Below are 21,192 nucleotides of genomic sequence, written 5' to 3'. Positions count from 1 at the left end.
CTAAATCCAACGTTTTGACTTATAAATAGAATATGTTAAATTCATTGAGTGTCTGCCTGGAAGTTAAGACTTGGGCTTCCCAGTTCTCTACAAAAGTGCCCATCAGTGGAGCTTCACAGGATACTAGAATCAGCTGGGCAGCTTTAAAACTATTACTGCCTGGAACCCCCCACCCCCACCCCACCCGGATATGTCAATGTAATCAGTCTGGGGTCCAGCCTCAGCATTGAAATTTTTAAGCAGTCCAAGGCCAGAAAGTAGCCAAGGTTGGAAACAAATGCCTGGGCAATTCCACCTGGATTTCTTTCTTCTATCTTTAAAACGACTCCCATCAAAGATTGACTGAGCATTTTTGCATAATAAGGGCCCTAGAAACTGCCATTGCCTTCTATTGGATTATTTAAAGAAAACTTTAAGATTTAGATTTTGATACCTTCCCAATCCCAAGTCTCAAACTGTTTTAGTGCTGACCTGGAATCAAACCGCTCTCCAGTGCCCTATCCCCACTTTTGGGGCTCTGAGGCCCAGATTACATCTCCCTCTCTGGATATAATCTGCTGGGGGTTCAGTGCCCCATTCCCCTTGGCAATGCACTAAGTTTGCTTTTGAGTGTGTTTTCTGATTGACCTCTTCCAGCTTGCTAAGTTGAAGGTTTTTTTTGTCTCCCATATCCAGCTGTCTTTGGCCTAAGAGGGAAGGAATTAATGAGAGAACAAACCCTTCCTCCCTCCTCTTTGCCCAGAAAGCTAGATGGGAGAATAGGGGAACTGCAAATCCCAGTTCAATGGGGTCGGTACAGACCAATTACCTTGAAGCCTCAGGCAAAGCAAAACTACCTCCTCTGTCCTGTTGTGGTTTATTTGAAGGCACATTAATGTTTGCCCCCCACATTCCCCTCAAAAAGTCTCCCTCAACTTGTTCAGGATTTATGAAATTTCTTCATTTCCATCATATCTGTATAGTGTCCCCAGAAACTTAGTTCATCACAATACTCATTTGTTGGGCACCTACCAAGTGCCAGGTTAAAACATTTCCAAGTCCCGATATTTAATTTACAGAATAAAGTGCTCTCTGTAAAACACATCCAACTATGTACGGTACTGTTTTTTTTTTAAGTGTATTTATTTATTTTGAGAGACAGAGAGTGCAGGGGAAAGGCAGAGAGAGAGAGAGAGAGAGAGAGAGAGAGAGAGAGAGAAAATCCCAAGCAGGCTCCTTGCAGTCAGCACAGAGCCCAACATGGGGCTTGAACTCAAGAAGCGTGAGATCACTACCTGAGTCAAGATCAAGAGTCAGCCACTTAAGCAACTGAGGCACCCAGTACACCCAGTACCTTTGTTCCTTGGACCGTGCAAATGCACTGTTTGAGGATTTGTATTATAAAATGGTGAAATCCTGTGATTAAATGTTCTTTTGAATATGTAAATATGGATATAATGCAAACTTCCTAAGTAAAAAATTCAAGACTAGCATGATTTCAGAGCTGGGGAGCTGAGTCCATTGCAAATATTGTTGATACTTTAGCTGCTAAACAAAAAACATTTCACCACTGACCTTTATCCAAATTAGTCTTGAAAAATGTGATGTTTGAATTGACGTGAGCAGGAGCACAGATGTTGTTTAAAACAAAATACATAATCCTATGTTTGAATTTTCTGTACATGAGTCCATTTCCCCATCTGAACTGTGAATTCCCAAAACTCAGGAACCTGCTTCTCGTATCAGCATACCCTTCCCCCAAGTACAGAACGTTTACATGAGGTAGGTGTTCAATAAATCTGTGTTGGATTTATAGTGCTTAGAGAATGGTTCATTTCACATGGTAATTTCTGAAGTAATGTGGTGGTTAAAAGATGGCCTCTGGGAAATAAATATACTGGAGAATTATGAAGCAACAATCTGACGGGTTATCCTGCCCTCTCCAGGCAGAGGGACACCATTTCTGGCAGACCAGAGTCTCTGGAGCCCATTGAGAGGCCATTATCTACTTTTCTATTACCTGCCTCACCCGGTGTTAAGAAAAGGGAGGAAGAGAAGAATAAAGATCATGAGATACAGTCATTGACCAGGATTAACTCATATTCTAGGGCTGAGGTCTTCAAACTGGAGTACTGGAAGACTTGACAGGGAATATGTAGGTATATATAATTTAAGAAAATTATATGCCCATACCCTCACCTATACCTTTTGGTAGCCTGATTCAGGCTATCCTTCTCCATTTCCTTTTCATGACAGCTTTCATACTTACAAAGAAAAGTCATGCCCACCTTGGTCTGCAATACTACTGCAGTGTAACAATGTCCCGAGTGTGACAACTTCTAAGATGCCATACAAATGGACAGTAGTTGGAAATGGACCAATTTAATGTTTTATCAAGATGCCATAAGCCCTCCTTAGCTTCCTGCCTTTTCCAGACTTAAACATATTTCTGTTAAGGGTGGATCACTGATTTATAAATGGGGTATACTGGCCTTGGGATGTTCTGAAATCAGTGTGGACAATGGGAGCAATGGTAATTCGTGTTTAACCTAATTTCTTTCATCCTTCAGCTATTGTCCAAGAATGTCTTTTCATGAAGGAAAATCTGAGAAAAGCAAAGAGAACTTCAGTTAGAAATACTGAAAGGTTTAAAATAGCTTTAGTATGAATTTAAGTTTTAAAAATTCTCTTTCATCTATTACAGCACTAATCCCCAGGATGTGTCATTAGCTGGAAAGAAAATACAGTTGAGTAGCTGAAGTAATGCAGGTTAGTGAGGCTGATTCTTTTAAATATAACTAGAAATTTTCCTTAGAATGCCTTTTTTTTTTTTTTTTTTTTTTTTAAATAAACACTCCACCAAATGTGGGGCTGGAACTCATGGCCGGGAGATCAAGAGTCACATGCTCTACTGACTGAGCCAGCCAGGAGAACCAAATTTTTTGAGTTTTTGACACTGTATAAAACCTATAGATAAACATTTTACGTAACTTATTTTAAATTTTCTTTTAGGGTTTATTTTTGAGAGAGAGAGCACACACAAGTGGGGCAGGGGCAGAGAGAAGAGAACAGAGGATCCGAAGCAGGCTCTGTGCTGACAGCAGCAAGCTGGATGTGGTGCTTGAACTCACGAACTGAGAAATCTGAAGTTGGACGCTCAACCAGCTAAGCCACTCAGGTGCCCCTTATGTAACTTATTTTCGATTCTGTGTTGTGGATTATCAAATACCATAGTTAGCACATGTCTTATTAAATCATATCAAAAATACTTCTTCCATCTGTATAAGTTTCTGATGTTGCGTAAAGTTACCATGAACCACACACTTGGTAGCTCTAAACAGCATACGTTTATTATTGCAGTTTCCATGGTTACGGAGGTTTTAACTGAATCTGCTACTCAGGGTCTCACAGTCTGCAGTCAAGGTGTACTCTGGGGGGTTGGTCTCATCTGAGGCTTGGGGTTCTATTTCAGGCTCACTGATTGTTGACAGAATTCAGTTTGGCAGTTGTAGGACTGAGGAGCCACCTTTCTTGCTGATGACAGCTGGGATCCACTCTGTTCCTAGAGGCCCCTGCAGTTCCTTGTCAGGTGGCCAGCTCACAAGGTGGCCAGGTTACCTCTCAGAAGCCAGCAGGAGAATCACTCCAGTGAGCTAAAATGGGTTTATAGAGGGGCGTCTGGGTGGCTCAGGAGGTTAAGCGTCCAATTCTTGATTTCTGCTCAGGTCAGGATCTCATGTTTTGTGAGATCAATCTCCCCTTCCGGCTCTGTGCTGGCAGCACAGATACTGCTTGGGATTCTCTCTGTCTCTGTCTCTGTCTCTCCCTCTCTCTCTCTGCCCCTCCTGCTCATGCTCTCTCTTTTTCAAAAATAAGTAAACTTTTAAAAAATTTTAAAACAGGTTTATGCAATGTGAGTTAATCAAGGGAGGAGCTATCCTACGTATTCATAGGCCCCGCCCATACCTGGGAGAAAGGATGATAGATACAGAAGGGCAGATATTCTAGGGAATATCTTAGAATTCTGCCCTCCCCCCCACCGTCTTCATCTCATTCCCATTTTTAAAATGTTTAGAGGTGCCTGGGTGGCTCAGTCCGTTAAGCATCCAACTCTCAGTTTTGGCTCAGGTCATGAATTCAGTTTTGTGGGTTCCAACCCCACATCAGGCTCTGCACTGTCAGTGCAGAGCCTGCTTGGGACTCTCTCTCCCTGTCTCTCTGCCCCTCCTCAGCTCATTCTGTCTCTCTCAAAATACATAAACTTAAAAAAATTTTTTTTAATGAAATGTTTAAAAATTTCTGCCTTCTATTACCAAAATACAAAATTGTATTTTAGTGGCTAGAGCAGCTGATTAATTTTTAGCATGATATAACTTCTTCTTTTTGCTATAATACACAGGGAAAATGTGATGATGGTGTCTAGAAAAATTAGCAGAATAATTTAGGATCCATATTTAACTAATGGAATTATTTCATAATCCTTATTTAACTATTCCTTCAAAACTATATCAGAGACCAATATGCATATATAAATTTGCTTAAGAATGCCACATTTTTATAAATAATTTTAGCTGTATATTATATTGTATTATTATAAATTAAGTAATAAAAGCCTTAGATAAGGATCATGTTGAGGCACCTGGGTGGCTCAGTTGGTTAAGCATCTGACTTTGGCTCATGTCATGATCTCATGGTTTTTGAGTTCAAGCCCCATATTGGGCTCTTGCTGACAGCTCAGAGCCTGGAGCCTGCTTCAGATTCTGTCTCCCTCTCTCTCTGCCCAACCCCTGCTTATATCTGTCTGTCTGTCTCTGTCTCTCTCTCTCTCTCTCTCTCTCAAAAATGAGTAAATGTTAACAATTTTTTTAAAAAGATCATGTTTTATCATTATAATAAAAAATAAATTAATTTATATTACATAAAAGTTGATTTAGTCTTATTTGGTTGCTTTTAATAATCTGTTTAAATTATACATTCTTAGAAAATTTTTTTCTTGAAGGGCACCTGCGTGGCTCAATCGCTTAACCATCGGAATTAGGCTCAGGTCATGATCTTACAGTTCATGAGTTTGAGCCCCACATAGGGCTCTGTGCTGACAGCATGGAGTCTGGAGCTTGTTTGGAGTTCTGTGTCTCCCTCTCTCTCTGCCCCTCCCCTGCCCCTGCTCACACTCTGTCTCTCTCAAAAATAAATATTTTTAAAAATTGCAAAAAATTTTTTTCTTGGTTAAATGTATCATTTCTGAATCAGCACCTGACTTAAACCCACAAAGTTCAAGGGAGAATATCCTCTTCCAGAAAGTCATGTGCTTCCTAGAACAGGGTTTTGGCTACTTGGAATTTCACCAGTTACCTGCAGGTGATATTTAATCTTCATGGTGATTTTTCTTTCATAAGAATATGGTAAATTAATTGCAATTTTAATTATCTACTTTATTTCTTTTCTTTACTACTACCATCATAAATTTAAGTGATGTATTAATTTAACTATTTAGTGGATTTGCAGTCTAACTAATACACACACACACACACACACACACACACACACACACACACACATATTTTAAAATAATCTCTATTCCCAATGCAGGGCTTGAACTGAGGACCATGAGATCAAGTGTCGCATGCTGTACCGACTGAGCCAGCCAGGTACCCTTAACCAGCTTATATTTTAATTATAATTGCAAGAGATGCTATATTTCAAAATCTCACCTACCACACAAAAAAAACAGTTTTCTCATGTGAATGCCTTCTGTATGAATGATAAGTGATATATTCCCCGAGTTCTATGCGGTCAGGAATTGTATATTTCTTCTCCATGTTCATACCCATTTATGCATCATTATGTACTTGGTTGCTTTTTTTTTCTTTTCTTTTCTTTTTAAGTAATTTCTGCATTTGACATAGGGCCTGAACTCCAGACCTCAAGATCAAGAGTCACATGCTCTACCAACTAAGACAGCCAGGCACTCTGTATTATATTATGTATATAGTGGATACTTTGTAGTATCGATGAAATGATCAATTGAAGACTAAGTAAAATATATTTACTTTTTAATATACTTTTTAATGTACTTAAAATATACTTTTTATTTTATTTTATATTTTATGAAATATACTTTAATATACTTAAAATATAAAAATATACTTTTTAATATACTTTAAAAGCTTATCACCAAATAGGTGAGATAATACAAATGCACAAACAACTATTATGATGCAAGATGTGTAAAGTAAAAAATATCATGTACCAGTTTCTATAGAAACAGAGAGAAATATTCAAATATGAAAATAAGTGAAGATTTCAAGGTAGAATTAATATTAGTGATAAAGGAGATTTAAAAAATAGGTCCCAGGGTGCCTGGGTGGCTCAGTCATTTAGGCATCTGACTCTTGATTTCATCTCAGGTCCTAATCTCACAGGTCCATGAGTTTGAGTGCCACATCAAGCTCCATGATAAAAGTGTGAAGCTTGCTTGGGATTCTGTCTCTCTCCCTCTCTCTCTGCTCCTCCCCCATTAATTCTCTCTCTCTCTCTTTCTCTCTCTCTCTCTCTCGCTCTCAAAATAAATAAATAAACTTTAAAACTAAAAAATAGGCCCCAATAAAGTTTTAAATCAAACATATTTGATATTATTTGAACCAATAAAATTAGGTAGAAATGTCTGAGGGCTCCATAAAAGAGGTGTAAGTGGGAAAGATGTTTCCGAGAAAACATTATCACCTGGATTTCTGTCCATTTCTTGATTCTTCAGGGGCTGGCCTAATAATCACAGCATACCTTGATTTTGCTCAGGGGACTTCGACATGTCTTTGAGCTGAGCCAGTGCCTCTTCAGAAACCCACAAGGTAAGCAGAAAGCAGATCGTTCTGATCCATTATCTCTCAAGTATGGGGTAATTATTGTGAATGAGTAAATACCATGCTTCCCAGCATTAGGAATTGGGAAAGATAGAAGAGAATATTACTTATCTTAGTTTTCTCCTTTGGGTTTCTGACTCTTCCTTTGAGGCACTAGTACCAAAACTTACTTGGCTATAGGAATGATTATGAACTTTATGATTCATTAAAAAAAACATTTATTGAGCTCCAATGTTAATACTAGACATTGAGTAAAAAGCTGAAGCCAAAAGTGAAAAAAAATAGGTGGTCATTGACCCTACAGAGTGGAAAAGAGGAGACACTCATTTAAGTTTTGTTTTTATTAAAAAAATATTTTTTAACATTTATTTTTGAGAGAGAGAAAATGAGCATGAGTGGGGGAGGGGCAGAGAGAGAGAGGGAGACAGAATCCGAAGCAGGCTCCAGGCTCCGAGCTGTCAGCACAGAGCCTGATGCGGGGCTCAAGCATGTGAACCATGAGATCATGACCTGAGCCAAAGTCGGACGATTAACCGACTGAGCCACCCAGGTGCCCCCTCATTTAAGTTCTTATAATATTATTAAATATCTTTGAAAGTCTTGTTATATTTTAAATAAGTTATTTAGAGATGTAATAGTTTGTATTTTAGTAATTTGTGAGTTGATCTTATGAAGCATGAGTGATCAAGTGTTTTTTTGTTTCTTCATTTATTCTTTCTTTTTCATTGAGGTATCATTGACATATAATGTTATATTAGTTTCAGGTATACAACTTGATAATTTGATATATGTATATATCGGAATATTGTGAAATAATTACCATAATAAGTCTTGTTAACATCTGTCACCTACACATTGTTACAGATATTTTTCTTGTGATGAGAACTTTTAAGATCTGCTCTCTTAGCAACTTCCAAATATACAATGCAGTATTATTAACCATAGTCAACATGGTGTACAATACATCACCCAAGACTTATTTATTTATTTTTTTACTGTTTATTTATTTTTGAAAGAGAGAAACAGAGAGTACAAGTGGGGGAGGGGGAGAGAGCGGGAGAGAGAGAGAATCCCAAGAAGGCCTGGCATTGTCAGCATGGAGCCCAACGCAGGGCTTGATTTCATAAACCGTGAGATCATGAACTGAGCCGAAATCAAGAGTCAAACACTTGACTGACTGAGCCACCTAGGCACCCCAGTAGTGTGGTTTTTAGAATGTAGCAAAAGCTACAATTTCCTCAGGAAAATGAGGTTGGTTGTGAGGTTCAAACAAGAACCATGAGAAGAGGCTTAGAAACTGTGAAAGGTACTAATCACCATTAGTAGTAGTAGTAGTAGACCCTGTTTTAGAGCCTCCCCTAGTGGTAATGAGCTGGGAAGTGTTTAATATATTAAATATAACTATATGCTCAACCGACTGAGCCACCCAGGCGCCAATAAATATAACTATATGCAATATACTTTACTCGGAAGACAAATCAGCATTGTCTTCAATAGTATCAAGAATGGCATCAAATTTGGGGCACCTGGGTGGCTCAGTCGGTTAGGCATCCGACTTCAGCTCAGGTCATGATCTCACAGTCTGTGAGTTCAAGCCCCACGTCAGGCTCTGTGCTGACAGCTCAGAGCCTGGAGCCTGCTTCCGATTCTGTGTCTCCCTCTCTCTCTGCCCCTCCCCCGCTCATGCTCTGTCTCTCTCTGTCTCAAAAATAAATAAAAACATTAAAAAAATTTTTAAAAAAGAATTGCATCAAATTTGGGGCACCTGGGTGGCTCAGTAGGACAAGCGCCCAACTTTGGCTCAGGTCATGATCTCACCATTCATGGGTTCAAGCCCCGAGTCAGGCTTTGTGCTGACAGCAAGTAGCCTTAAGCCTGCTTCAAATTCTGTGTCTCCCTCTGTCTCTTCTCTGCCCCTCCCCCACTTGCTCTCTCTCTCTCTCTCTCTCTCTCTCTCTCAAAAATAAATAAAACATTAAAAATTAATTTTTAATTTTTTTTAGGTTAATTTACTTTGAGAGAGACAGAGACAGTGCAAGTGGGGGAAGGGCAGAGTGAGAGAGAGAGAGAGAGAGAGAGAGAGAGAGAGAGAATCCCAAGCAGGCTCCACATCTCCAGTGCAGAGCCTGACTCGGGACTTGAACTCACTAGGCAAGATCATGACCTGAACCGAAACCAAGAGTTGAATGCTTAACTGACTGAGCCACTCAGGGACCCCACATTTAAAATTTTTTTAATGTTTTATTTATTTATTTTGAAGGAGAGAGAGAGAGAGAGAAACAGAGAGAGCATGCCAGCAGGGGAGGGGCAGAGAGAGAGGGAGACAGAGGAGGATCCGAAGTAGGATGCTTGCTGTCAGTGCAGAGCCCTATGTGGGGCTCCAACTCATGAGCCATGAGATCATGACCTGAACCAAAATCAAGAGTCCAAGGCTTGACTGACTGAGCCACCTAGGCACTGCTAAATTTTTTAATTTTTTAAAAAATTTAAGCATAGCTGACACACAATGTGACACACATTACACTAATGCAATTAGTTTCAGGTATACCAGCTAGGGATTCAACAAGTTTGTATGTTACATTATCCTCACCACAAGTATGGCTCTTATAAAATGTTCTTACAATAGTTATCACAGTGCATATGAACATAACTTCTTGTTGAGAAATGAAGACGTTTTCTGAAAGAAAGTAAATCCAATTTTGCTGGTTAGATTGATAATGAGGACTAGCTTTGAAACTTCTTTATGTGTTGGGAATTTTCTATACCTATACTGACCAACACAGTAGGCTTTACCCATGTGTAGCTAAGGTTAACTGTGGAATTGAATTTTTTTAAGTTTATTTGTTTATTTTGAGAGAGAGAGAGCGTGCACACACACATGCAAGCAGGAGAGAGAGAGAATCCTATGCAGGCTCTGTGCTGTCAGCGCAGGGCCTGATGCAGGGCTCAGACTCATGAACAATGAGATCATGACCTGAGACAAAATCAAGAGTTGGATGCTCAACCAACTGAGCCAATCAGGTGCCCCTGGAATTGAATGTTTAATTTAATTTAATTTTTTTGAGGGAGAGAGTGCACAGGGGGTAGGGGGAGGGAGACAGGAAGAGAGAGAAACCCAAGCAGGCTCCCTGCAGTCAGTGTGGGAGCCTGATTCCACAAACAGTGAGATCATGACCTGAGCCAAAATCAAGGGTCAGACATTTAACCGACTAAGCCACCCAGGTGCCTCACAGGAGAGAGAGAATTCCAAGCAGGCTCCATGCTCATTGTGGAGCCCAACACAGGGCTCCATCTCACCACAGTGAGATCGTGACTTAACCTGAAATTAAGAGTCAGACATTTAACTGACTGAGCTACTCAGGTGGCCTGATTTTTCAATTTTAAAGTTAAAAACCAAAACAGTGTAAATTTTATTATATTTTTGAAATGATGATATTTCTATATATTGATCTCAATGAAATACATTTTTAAATTCATTTTACCAGTCTCCTTTAACTTTTTTTAGTGTGGCTACTGGAAAAATTAGAATTATGTATGTGACTCACATTCTGTTTCTGCTGGACATCACTGTTCTGTACGTTGTCTGAACTAAATCTGGAACTTCAATGTTTCAACAAAAATATATTCAAGCTATTTGATAAGATAAAAGAATGTTACCAAAAATTTTGTATAGAATTTAACAATATTTAATATTCTAACCTTTCCTTATTAAACAAGGTACCTCTAATAGAAGAATATTGGATACAATTTGCTAAACTTTCTCACAAAATGAGAAAGTGAATGACTCTAATAACTGAGTAACAATTTTTTTTGGGGAGTCAGGTATTTTCTAATTCTTTCCTACCAAAATCCAAAGGAAGAACTAATACAATTGGTAGCTATTTGATCATTAAGAATAATTTTTGAAAATAGAAAATTATGTGATTTTTGGTATATAACTAGGAAGAAGTTCAAAGAATTGGATGACGGCAATAACAAAATTCCTTCCATTTATGTCTACTCATATATGTGGACAAGGTTTCTCAGAGCTGATTGATGTTGAATCTGTCTCATTCTAGTAATAACTAATATTCATTCACAGATACTTAAGCTAATTGAAAAAAATTTTAAGTCCCATTCGTGTCAATAAGATATGCAATTCTGGGCTGCCTGGGTGGCTCAGTTGGTTGGGCATCTGATTTCGGCTCAGGTCATGATCTCACACTCCATGAGTTCAAGCCCTGCATCAAGCCCTGTGCTGACAGCTCAGAGCCCCTCCCCTCCTCATGTTCTGTCTCTCTCTCTCTCTCCTTTAAAAGTAAATAAACATTAACAAAAAATTTTTTAAAAAGATATGCAATTCCAATAAAATTTTTTTCTTTCTTTTTTTTTTTAAGTTTATTTATTTTGAGAGAGAGAATCACAGGCAGGCTCTACATTGTCAGCACAGCGCCCCACACGAGACTTGAACTCACGAACCATGAGATCATGACCTGAGCCAATATCAAGAGTTGGTCCCTCAACTGACTGAGCTACCCAGGCACCCTAAATTTTATTTTTTCTTAATAATTATTTATCATAATTATATTAATGTTATTTTAATCAATTGTATAATAGTAATAATGGTAACAATATCTCAATCCAGAAGAAATGTTTTTAACACTCAGGTGGTTTTTTAAATGAAATTATATGTATCAGTATATATAGTACAAAAGTATGATATGTGATCAATAAAAGACTTCAAGAGGGGTGCCTGGGTGGCTCCGTTGGTTAAGCATCTGACTTCAGCTCAGGTCATGATCTCACAGTTCATGAGTTTGAGCCCCGCATCGGGCTCTATGCTGACAGCTCAGAGCCTGGAGCCTGCTTTGGATTCTGTGTCTCCCTCCCTCTCTCTCTGCCCCTTCTTCCCTCTCTCTCTCTCTCAAAAATAAACAAACATTAAAAACATTTTTTAAATAAATAAAACACTTCAGGAGTTCTGGTACTGGGCCAAGATAGAGTAATCCCACTACAGCCTATCTTTCTCAATGATTACAACTAAAAACTCTGGACAAAATACATAAAGCAACATATCTGCTACTTAAAACATAGTAGCAGATAGATTGAGGAGGGGAACCAAAGCTGAAGAAAAACACATACAGTTTCCCACATTTTCCTCTTTTTTCTCTTTGTTTTGACTCAAAGACAGCCACATAACTATACATAACTGTACAGTTGATACAGGTATCAAAAACCCCTAGAGAAATCCTACATTTCTGGTCAGAAGAGCAGGAAAGGGGTTCCTATAAGCAAGAGAGTATGGAGCAATCCTCCTTGTTGTTGTTTTTTTCTTTTGCCTTACCCCAAGGACAACCCCAGTCACAGAGCTGTATTGTGGTGGCAGTGGCACAGGCATTTAAAATCCCAGTGAGAAATCTTTCAGTCCAGAGGAACTAAGATAAAGTGAACCTGTGATCTGAAAGTGTGTGTGTGTGTGTGTGTGTGTGTGTGTGTGTGTGTGTGTGTAGGGAATCCCCCTTATGTTTTTCTTTCTTTTCTCTAATTGCTTTGCCCCAATGTTGGTCCCAATCATGCAGAATTGTGTGACAGCTAAACCTCCAAGACAAAGCTCATTTTTCTAGTCAGAGAACTAAAGAAGGGGACTGTGATAGCTGGAGAGTGTGGGGAAAATCTGAATATGGGAGAGGTGGAGAAGAGACTCCCTTATTTCTGATTAATAAAAGTGATAAACCTCTGGCAATACTGACAAGAAAAATGAGAGAAGACACAAATTATCATTAACAGGAATGAAAGAGGGGAAACATTACTACAGACTCTACAGACGTCCAAAAGATAATGACAATACTGCAAGCAAGTCCCATAAATCAAATTACCAAGAGAAATAGACCAATTCTTTGAAGGACACAAAGAACCAAAACTCACATAAGAAGAAATAGATAACCTGCATAATTCTATATTTATTAAAGACATTAAATTTGTAAAAATCCTCCAACAAGGAAAATTTCAGTCTAACAAACATTTAAAGAAGAAGTAATACCAGTAAATAGAAGGGAATACTTTCCAACTTATATTAGGAATCCTGTATTACTCTGATTTCCCAAACCAGAGAAAGAGTACAAGAAATTAAAGCAACAGATCAGTATCATTAATGAACATAGATGAAACAATCTTCCACAAAACATTAGCAAATGGAATCTAGTAGGAGTTATCCTGGGAATGCAAGGCTGGCTCAACACTCAAAAATCAACCAATATAACTCATCATTTCAACAGACTAAGGAAGAAAAGGTATATGATCATCTCAATAGGTGCAGAAAAATCATTTAACAATTCAACATTTATTTATGATTTTAAAAAAACTCTCAGCAAACTATGGATAAAAGGAACTTTCTCCTGAAAGAGAATGTCTACAAAACATTGCAGCTAATATACATAATAGGAAAGACTGAATGCTTCTTCCTTATATCTGAAGAAAGCAAGGATGTCTGCTCTTATTCACATTAAACATTTTATTGGAAATTATAACCAGTGCAATAAAGCAAGAATAAGAAAAGACATATAGATTTGAAAAGAAAGAATAAAACTATCTCTATTCTCAGACAATATGATTGTCTATGTAGACATCAAGGAATCTACAAAAAAGCTCCTAGAACTAATAAGTAAGTTTAGTAAAGTCACAGATTATTAGGTTAATATTAAAAATCAAGTGTATTTTTATATTCTAGGAATGAACAATTAGAATTTAAAATTTTTAAAACTACTGGAGCACCTGGGTGGCTCAATTGGTTAAGCGTCCAACTTTGGCTCAGGTCATGATCTCATGAGTTTGAGCCCCGCATCAGGCTCTGTGCTAACAGCTCAGAGCCCAGAGCCTGCTTCAGATTCTGTGTCTCCCTCTTTCTCTCTCTACCCCTCCTCCACTCCAGCTGTCTCTCTCTGTCTCAAAAAATAAACATTAAAAAAAATAAAAAATTTTAAAGTACGATTCAAAACAATAAATAAAAATTAAAAAATAAAAAAGTAACCACTTATAATAGTACCCCAAAAATATAATCTCTAGGTATAAGTCTAACAAAATATGTGCAGGATCTATATACTGAAAGCTACAAAACACTGATGGAAGAAATTAAAGTCTAAATAAATAGGGAGATATGCTATGTGAGAATATTAGAACATTTAGTATTGTTATGATATTGATTCTCTCCAAATTGAACTATGGATTCAATGTGATCACAGTCAAAATTTCAGCCTGGTTTTTTTGATATATATGGGCAAGCTTAATATAAAATTTTATATGAACAGGCAAAGGAATTAGAATAACCCAAGCAATTTTGTAGAAGAGCAAAGTTGGAGGGCTGCTACTACCAGATTTTTTATAAAATGTTTATTTTGAGAAAGAGAGTGCCTGCTCATGTGTGAGGGGTGGAGGGGCAGAGGGTGAGGGAGATAGAGAATTCCAAGCAGGCTCCATGCTCAGCACAAAGCCTGATGCAGAGCTGGATCTCACAACTGTGAGATCATGACTGTGAGATCATGACCTGAGCCAATATCAGGAGTCAGACACTTAACCAACTAAGCCACCCAAGCACCCCTGCTACTATCAGATTTTAAGATTTAGTATAAAGTTATACAATCAAGATAGCATACTATTAGTGAAAGACATATGCATCCATGGAACGGGATCGAGATCTGAAAGAGACCCACACAAAACCCACAACTGATTTTTGACAAATGTGCAGAGTCAACTCAACAGAGAAAGACAGTATTTTCTAGCAGTAGTGATGGAACAACTAGATATCCATAGGCAAACAATAAGAAAACAAAAACAAAAGGCACTTTGACCGATACTTCACATACTTTATACAAAAACTAGCCCAAAAGAAGTGGACAGAAATGTAAAGTTACAACCAAAAAACTTATGGAAGAAAAATATAAGAAAATATTTGTGGCCTTGGGTTAAGCAAAGGGTAGTTAGATATAATACCAACAGCAAAATTCACAAAAGAAAAAAATGATAAATTGATCTTCGTTAATATTAACCTCTGCTCTGTAAAGAAAGGGATCTGGTTAAGAGAATGAATGACAGGCTGCAGACTGGGAGAAATATTTGCAAATCACATATCCAACAAAGGACTTTAATCCAAAATATGTAGGGAATTTACAAGACACAACAAAACCTTATGACAAAAGAGCCAAGAATATGCAGTAGGTAAAGGATAGTCTCTTCAGTAAATGGTGTTGGGCAGGGCACCTGGATGGCTCAGTCGGTTAAGTGTCTGACTTCAGCTGAGGTCATGGTCTCATGGTTCATGTGTTCGAGCCGAGTTGGGGTCTATGCTGACAGCTCAGAGCCTGGAGCCTGCTTCAGGTTCTGTGTCTCCCTCTCTCTGCACCTCCCCCGCCTGTGCTCTGTCTCTCTCTCTCTCTCTCTCAAAAATAAATACACCTTAAAAATAAGAAAATGGTATTGGAAAACTGGACATTCACATTCAAAAGAGTAAAGCTGGACCACTATCTTTTACCATATACAATTATCAACTCAAAATGGATTAAAGACTTGAACATAGGGGCGCCTGGGTGGCGCAGTCGGTTAAGCGTCCGACTTCGGCCAGGTCACGATCTCGCGGTCCGTGAGTTCGAGCCCCGCATCGGGCTCTGGGCTGATGGCTCGGAGCCTGGAGCCTGTTTCCGATTCTGTGTCTCCCTCTCTCTCTGCCCCTCCCCCGTTCATGCTCTGTCTCTCTCTGTCCCAAAAATAAATAAACGTTGAAAAATTTAAAAAAAAAAAAAAAGACTTGAACATAAAACCTAAAATCATAAACTTCCTAGAAGAAAACGTAGGGAGTAAACTCCTAGACATCAGTCTTAGAGATGATTTTTTTGAATTTGACACCAAAGCAAAAGCAACAGAAGCAAAAATAAACAAGTGGCACTACATCAAACTAAAAACTTTCTGAATAGCACAGGAAAGCATCAATGAGATGAAAAGGTAACCTACAGAATATGAAACACTATTTGTAAATCACATATTTGATAAAAGGTTAATACCCAAAATATATATTAAAAAAAAACTCAGACAACTCAAAAGAAAACAAACAATCCAATTAAAAACTCAGCAGAGGATCTGAATAGACATTTTTCCAAAAAGGACATACAGATGGCTAACAGAAATATGAAAAGGTGCTCAGCATCACTAATCAACAAGGAAATGCAAATTAAAACCACAATGAGATATCACCTCACACCTGTTAGAATGACTGTCCTCGAAAAGATAAGAGGTGCACCTGAGGGGCTCGGTTGGATGAGCATCTGACTCTTGATTTTGACTCAGATCATGATCTCACGGTTTGTGAAATCGAGCCTCCCTTGTTGGGCTCCATGTTGACAGCTCAGAGCCTGCTTGAGATTCTCTCTGTTCCTCTCTCTTCTCCTCCCCACTCATGCTCTCTCTCTTTCTGAAAAAAAGCAAGTAAACGCTTAAAAATAAATAAATAAATAAATAAATAAATAAATAAATAAATAAAAATAAAGATAAGAGATATTAAGTGCTAGGAAGGATGTGGAGAAAGGGAACCCTTGTGTACATTGTGGGAATGCAGCTACAATGGAAAACAGTATGGAGGCTCCTCAAGAAAATAAAAATAGAATAACCAAATAATCCAGTAATTTCACTCTGGGAATTTATGCAAAGAAAATGAAATCACTATCTTGAAAGATATCTGCACCCGCCATATTCACTGCAGCATTATTTATAGTAGCCAAAACATGGAAACAACCTAAGTGTCCATCGATGGATGAATGGATAAAGAAAATGTGAAATATGACATATGTGAAATATTGTTCAGCCATAAAAAAGAGGGAAATCCTGCCACTTGCAACAACATGGATGAACCTTGCGGGCATTATACTAGGTGAAATAAGTCAGACAGAAAAAAGATTAATATTGTATGATTTCAGAGGCACCTGGGTGGCTCAGTTGTTAAGCGTCTGACTTCGGCTCAGGTCATGATCTCATGGTTCATGGGTTCGAGCCCCTCATTGGGCTCTGTGCTGACAGGTCAGAGCCTGGACTATGCTTTGAATTCTGTGTATCTCTCTCTCTCTCTCTCTCTGCCCCTCCCCCACTCATGTGGGCCCACCTGCGCACATGCGTGCACTCTCTCTCAAAAATAAATAAATATTTTTAAAAATATTGTATGGTTTCATTTATATGTGGAATCTAAAAACAAAAAAAAACCCAAATGCATAAAAACATTTTGATGGTTGCCACAGGCAGGGGGTGGGTGAAATGGATGAAGATGATCAAAAGACACAAACTTCCAGTATGAATCCTAGGGATGTAATGTACAATATGGTGACTTTAGTTAATGTAACTGTATTATATATTAAAAAATTGCTAAGAAAGTAAGGCTAAATACATATGTGCAAAATTTTGTAGCTATGTGTGGTGGTGAATTAACTAAATTCTGGTAATCATTTTGCAATATATTTATCTATCAAATCATTATGTTGTACAACTAAAACTAATACAATGTTATATGTAAATTATAGTTCAGTAGAAAAAAAAGAGGAAAAAAAGAAAACAAACAATGCAATACAAAGTACAAGATTGTGGGGTGCCTGGGTGGCTCAGTTGGTTAGGCGTCCGACTTCGGCTCAGGTCATGATCTCATGGTTTGTGGGTTCGAGCCCCGCATCTCGCTCTGTGCTGACAGCTCAGAGCCCAGAGCCTGTTTCAGATTCTGTGTCTGCCTCTCTCTTTGCCCCTCCCCCACTCATGCTCTGGCTCCCTCTGTCTCAAAAATAAATCGACATTAAAAAATTAAAAAAAAACCAAAGTACAAGATTGATAAATTAGTCTGCATTAAAACTAATGCTTCTGTTCATCAAAAGACACCATTAAAGAGGTGGATGCATTTGGTGAAAAGCTAATAGGAAACTTTATAAAGTTATAATGAATGGATCCAGCTGACGAACTGGCCATGTAGCTAGATTTCATTAAATGCTTGTCATGGTCTTCTGTTTGCCCTCAACTCCATTCTGTCACCTTGAATGATAAAATTTCCCAGGATTCCTTGTGTGTAGCCACTTGACTGTTCCCAGACAGTTGAATGGGAGAAGTAGTAGCATCATTTCCAGGACTGGCGCATAAAACCTTTCAACAGATGTTACTTAATTTCCTTTGCCTGTCCAATGGCAAAGCTACAAGATAAAAGGGACAAGTGTCTCTTGGTCACTTTTTAATGGAAAGCTGACCCCAGAAGCCATCAGATGAAAAACACCCATGTAGGATTGTTGTGTGAATGAGAAGTAAACTTTTACTGTATTTAGCCATTGAAATCTCTGGATGATTATTACAGCAGCTAGTCTACCCTACCACAACTCTGACAGTGGCTTTTTTACTGTGTTCTTTGGGGACCCTAAATCTTCTTAATGATGCCTTGAGGGATGTGGTAGAAACTTAGGGAGCCTACTTCAATCAGAACAGCCCTCCTTTTATATATTTAAGACATATAATGTATGACATATGAACACACACATATGATACATAATGATGCACATGGTGAAGACTTCAAAAGGCACAAAGGGTTCTACAGTAAAAAAAAAGTCTTTATTTTTGAGGGAGAGAAAAAGAGAGAGAAAGAGAGAGAAGCAGGGGAGAGGAGCAGAGGGAGAGGGAGCGAATCTCAAGCAGGCTCCACACTCAGTGCAGAGCTGGACATGGGGCTCAATCCCATGACCGTGAGGTCATGACCTGAGCCAAAATCAAGAGTTGGGCACTTAACTGACTGAACCACCCAGGCACATGCCCCACTACGCCCCCCACCTTGCCCGCCCCTGCCTCACCTGCAAAATCTTTCACCTTTGTCTTCCAGTCTCCCATTTGCATGCCCTAGGAACAAGTTCTGTTACCCATTTCCTGAGTTTAAGTGACGATTCATATACATATAAACAATATGTACTGGTTGTATGTTTAACCAATTCCTTCTTTTTTTTTTTAATTTTTTTTTTCAACGTTTATTTATTTTTGGGACAGAGAGAGACAGAGCATGAACGGGGGAGGGGCAGAGAGAGAGGGAGACACAGAATCGGAAACAGGCTCCAGGCTCTGAGCCATCAGCCCAGAGCCCGACGCGGGGCTCGAACTCCCGGACCGCGAGATCGTGACCTGGCTAAAGTCGGACGCTTAACTGACTGCGCCACCCAGGCGCCCCACCAATTCCTTCTTAATGGCAAATTAGTGTATTTCCAATCTTTTGCTAATATAAACCATGGCACAATAAATACTCTTGAATAAAAGTCATTTTACACATATGCAAGTATGTGGATCTATAAAAATGGATTTCTAGTATTAGAATTGCCAGATTAAGAGGTATATGCATTTTACATTTTGATTAACAGTGCCAAGTTGCTTTCCGTAGGGTTGTACTAATTTCCATTTTTATTATTACTGTACAACTGGGTCTGGCTCTGCACATTCTTTTCAATGCAGCATATGATCAAATTTTGGTTCCTTACTACCTTGATAATGTGAAAAACGGCATTTCATTGTAAATTAGTGAGTGTTTCTCTTTTCATGAGTGAGGTTTTATATCTTTCACATGTTTAAAAGCCACGTGCGGGGCGCCTGGGTGGCTTAGTCGGTTGAGCTTCCGACTTCGGCTCAGGTCATGATCTCACGGTCTGTGACTTCGAGCCCCGCGTCGGGCTCTGTGCTGACAGCTCAGAGCCTGGAGCCTGCTTCAGATTCTGTGTCCCCTCTCTCTCTGACCCTCCCCCGTTCATGCTCTGTCTCTCTCTGTCTCAAAAATAAATAAAACATTTTAAAAAAATAATAAATAAATAAAAGCCACGTGCATTCCCTTTTCTGTGAACCGAACTCTTCATTTTCAACTGGCTATCAATCTTTTCCTTATTGATTGGTGTGAGTCCTTTAAATATTAAAGGAAATGGATCTACATTATATAATAGGGTTAAGATCTTTCAATAGATAAATTCAGCTGCTAAAACCAAAGTTTGAAAATCACCGCCTATGCTGCTTTTTAACATAGCCTTGCTAATAAAAACCTTCCCCTCATTCCCTTGGGAATCTTTGTCAGTTGGAGTCCCATCCAGTACCACTTGCCCTGTGGTTGAAACTCTAGGACAGACTTTCTCAACTGTGGCACTGCTGATGTTTTGGCTGGAAAATTCTTTGTTAGGGGCTGCCCTCTGCATCGCAGAATGTTGAGAAGTATGACTGGCCTCTATCTGCTGAATGTCAGTTGTACCTTCCCTACGTCCCCCACTAAAAAATGTCTTCAGGGGCGCCTGGGTGGCTCAATTGGTTAGGCGTCTGACTCTTGATTTCTGCTCAGGTCATAATCTCACGGTTCATGCATCTGGCTGCATCTGGCTCTGCACTGGCAGTGAGAAGCCTGCTTGGGTTTCTCTCTCTCCATTTCTCTCTGCTCCTTCCCAGCTCGTGCACACATACTCTCTCGCTCTCTCTTTTTCAAATAAATAAACGAGAAAAAAATGTTAAAAATCCTCTGGAGGGTAGGGGAGCAAAATTGCCCCAGTTGAGAACCACTGGTCTAGGACTTTATATAGCTGGTGGAAGGCAGGCCACATTATCAGCCTATCTATTTGCTTTAGTTTGGACATCCCACACATCTCCCCAAATGGTGTTTGATAATATATAGAATACTAAGTTCTGTATGGAAGTACAATACTTGTATTATAAACTGATCAAAAAGACTAAATAATATACATGAAACCATAAAAGAATAGCATCTGCTAAACTTGTGGTTATACCTTGGAAATTTAAAAAGAAGTAGTTTAAGACAGGCAAGTCAGCTACCACTTAAGCCTCACAGGGTTGGAGGGGCTTGAGGAGACCCCCAGAATCCAGATTCTAGCCCTCAGACTGTAGTTTCAAAAAATGGATCCTCTTTTCCTTTATGTATACATATGTGTATATATGTATATGTATGTATATATGTATATATATATATATACACATATATATATTCTCATTTTAATATATGAAATTTTAGCAAGAAACATTTATTGATGTGTCCCTAACCCTCGTATCTATGCCTACCTCCTCTATCAGGGATGTTAAAATGTTAACATTTTGACATTAACTTTCCATACTTTTTCCAAGTCTGTACAGCCATATCTGTATAGAGGTTTGTATATACGTATTTAGGGGTCTTATTTTTTATTTATTTATTTTTTTAAGTAGCCTCCATGCCCAGCACAGAGCCCAAAATGGAGCTTGAACTCATGACCCTAAGATCAAGACTTGAGCTGAGATCAAGAGTCAGATGCTTTACTGACTGAGCTACCCTGGCACCCCCTATAGGGATTTTAAAAATAATAAAAAA

At 38.8% G+C, this 21,192-nt stretch overlaps 1 protein-coding gene across 6 annotated transcripts in view; it reads left to right on the top strand.

The window, feature by feature from the left end:
• Window positions 1-21,192, top strand: part of SIRT1 (sirtuin 1) — a 64,019-nt gene that overhangs the window by 10,427 nt on the left and 32,400 nt on the right. For 2 of the 6 annotated variants that reach the window (XM_030334180.1, XM_030334175.1), the window contains exons 2-4: window positions 2,684-2,748; window positions 5,569-5,627; window positions 6,734-6,827. The gene's annotated coding sequence lies outside the window, so the exon portion shown is untranslated. Of the gene's footprint in view, window positions 1-2,683; window positions 2,749-3,117; window positions 3,158-5,568; window positions 5,628-6,733; window positions 6,828-21,192 lie in introns of those variants that run through there. The other 4 variants (XM_030334176.1, XM_030334177.1, XM_030334178.1 and 1 more) reach the window with 4 other exon arrangements.

This window comes from Lynx canadensis, chromosome D2 (assembly GCF_007474595.2).
Source record: "Lynx canadensis isolate LIC74 chromosome D2, mLynCan4.pri.v2, whole genome shotgun sequence".
NCBI classification, from domain to species: domain Eukaryota; kingdom Metazoa; phylum Chordata; class Mammalia; order Carnivora; family Felidae; genus Lynx; species Lynx canadensis.
The sequence above is the reverse complement of the archived record's forward strand: the minus strand, read 5'-3'. Positions and strand labels throughout refer to the sequence as shown.